This window comes from Ascidiella aspersa, chromosome 5, assembly GCF_963924565.1.
Source record: "Ascidiella aspersa chromosome 5, kaAscAspe10.2, whole genome shotgun sequence".
In the NCBI taxonomy this organism is placed as follows: domain Eukaryota; kingdom Metazoa; phylum Chordata; class Ascidiacea; order Phlebobranchia; family Ascidiidae; genus Ascidiella; species Ascidiella aspersa.
The window spans coordinates 12,634,453-12,636,952 of record NC_139451.1 but is presented as its reverse complement, the minus strand read 5'-3'; the positions used below and the strand labels follow the sequence as shown (position 1 = coordinate 12,636,952).

The 2,500-nt window shown below is 54.4% G+C and overlaps 2 non-coding genes across 2 annotated transcripts in view; both read left to right on the top strand.

Annotated features, from left to right (window-relative positions):
- Positions 1-331: 331 nt before the first annotated feature.
- Positions 332-2,142, top strand: LOC146144109 (small subunit ribosomal RNA). Its single transcript, XR_014500515.1, has one exon. It is a non-coding gene; the product is annotated as a small subunit ribosomal RNA (ribosomal RNA).
- A 247-nt stretch (positions 2,143-2,389) lies between these two features.
- Positions 2,390-2,500, top strand: part of LOC146144108 (5.8S ribosomal RNA) — a 154-nt gene continuing 43 nt past the window's right edge. Inside the window, exon 1 of the ribosomal RNA XR_014498854.1 lies at positions 2,390-2,500. This exon is cut by the window's right edge and continues 43 nt beyond it. This is a non-coding gene — a ribosomal RNA (5.8S ribosomal RNA).

Genomic DNA, 2,500 nt, shown 5'->3' with positions numbered 1-2,500 from the left:
TCGGTGAAAAGGCGATTGGCTCGCTGGGCAGATGTTGCTGCTGCGCGAAGAGCCGAGTGTCAGTTTGTCGGGTTCTGAGCGGTCGCTTCGGCGAAGTTGTCTGGCGTGCGTTGCGCTCGCGCCGGTGTTGGCGACGTGGCGGTCGAAAGGCCTGCCGACGAAGTCTTACTCCGGCGGGTGCGACGGGCGGTGACGGTTTTCTGAGTTCGGGCAGCCGAGCAAAGAACGAAATTTTAACGGAGAGAAGCCTTCGGGTTTCGCATCGACCGAGCGACGGCGCCGCATCAGCGGCGCCTCCTTCGTCGGCCTTTCGGGGCTACGCTAAAGTAGCTACCTGGTTGATCCTGCCAGTAGTCATATGCTTGTCTCAAAGATTAAGCCATGCAAGTCTAAGTACGAGCTCTCGTACAGTGAAACTGCGAATGGCTCATTAAATCAGTTATGGTTCATTTGATCGTACGTTTTACGTGGTTAACTGTGGAAATGCTAGAGCTAATACATGCGTGAAGCGCCGACCTCGCGGGAGGCGTGCTTTTATCAGACCAAAAACCGACCGGGCTTCGGCCCGCAACCTTTGGTGACTCTGGATAACTTTGCGGATCGCACGGTCTCGCACCGGCGACGGATCATTCAAGTGTCTGCCCTATCAACTTTCGTCGGTACGGTACTGGCCTACCGAGGTTCTTACGGGTAACGGAGAATCAGGGTTCGATTCCGGAGAGGGAGCCTGAGAAACGGCTACCACATCCAAGGAAGGCAGCAGGCGCGCAAATTACCCATTCCCGACGCGGGGAGGTAGTGACGAAAAATAACAATACAGGACTCTAAACGAGGCCCTGTAATTGGAATGAGTACACTTTAAAACCTTTAACGAGTATCCATTGGAGGGCAAGTCTGGTGCCAGCAGCCGCGGTAATTCCAGCTCCAAAAGTGTATATTTAAGTTGTTGCGGTTAAAAAGCTCGTAGTTGGATTTTGGGCGCAGGCGGCCGGTCCGTCGCAAGGCGTGTACTGGCCGTCCTGGCCTCACCTCCGGTTCTCCGCCGGTGCCCTTGACTGAGTGTCGGCGGCGGCCGGAACGTTTACTTTGAAAAAATTAGAGTGTTCAAAGCAGGCGATTCGCCTGAATAATGGTGCATGGAATAATGGAATAGGACCTCGGTTCTATTTTGTTGGTTTTCGGAGCGCGAGGTAATGATTAAGAGGGACAGACGGGGGCATTCGTACTGTGCCGTTAGAGGTGAAATTCTTGGATCGGCGCAAGACGAACGACTGCGAAAGCATTTGCCAAGAATGTTTTCTTTAATCAAGAGCGAAAGTCAGAGGTTCGAAGACGATCAGATACCGTCCTAGTTCTGACTATAAACGATGCCAACTAGCGATCGGGGGGCGTTAGTTTTACGACCTCTCCGGCAGCTTGCGGGAAACCAAAGTCTTTGGGTTCCGGGGGAAGTATGGTTGCAAAGCTGAAACTTAAAGGAATTGACGGAAGGGCACCACCAGGAGTGGAGCCTGCGGCTTAATTTGACTCAACACGGGAAATCTCACCCGGCCCGGACACAGTGAGGATTGACAGATTGAGAGCTCTTTCTTGATTCTGTGGGTGGTGGTGCATGGCCGTTCTTAGTTGGTGGAGCGATTTGTCTGGTTAATTCCGATAACGAACGAGACTCTGGCTTGCTAACTAGTTACGCGACCCAATCGGTCGGCGTCTAACTTCTTAGAGGGACTAGTGGCGTTTAGCCACACGAGATTGAGCAATAACAGGTCTGTGATGCCCTTAGATGTTCGGGGCCGCACGCGCGCTACACTGACCGGATCAGCATGTGCTCGCCTTGGCCGACAGGTCTGGGTAACCCGCTGAACCCCGGTCGTGCTAGGGATAGGGAATTGCAATTATTTCCCTTGAACGAGGAATTCCCAGTAAGCGCGAGTCATTAGCTCGCGTTGATTACGTCCCTGCCCTTTGTACACACCGCCCGTCGCTACTACCGATTGAATGGTTTAGTGAGGTCCTCCGATTGGACCTGGCGCGGCCGGCAACGGTCGAGCCGGCGTCCGAGAAGACGATCTAACTTGATCATTTAGAGGAAGTAAAAGTCGTAACAAGGTTTCCGTAGGTGAACCTGCGGAAGGATCATTAACGGTCTCGCAAACGCTTCGGCGAACGCGAAACTCGGACAAGCGAGAGAAAAAGTCTTTGCTACCCGGCGCCCGACCCGCGAGGAGCGGCGCGCCGGCCGGCGATTCGGTCACCCGGTAATGTTTGCGCGTCGAGTGCCGCGGTGCCGCGCGCTCCGGCTTCAAGCGTCGGCCTGGCCGACCGCTCGGCGCGGTCTATTTTGTCACCCTATAGTGCGAGGCACTGTGCGAGCGAAACAATCGTGGATGGCTCTTGGCGGTGGATCACTCGGCTCGTGAGTCGATGAAGGACGCAGCTAGCTGCGTGAATTAGTGTGAATTGCAGGACACATTGAGCATCGACGTTCTGAACGCAAATT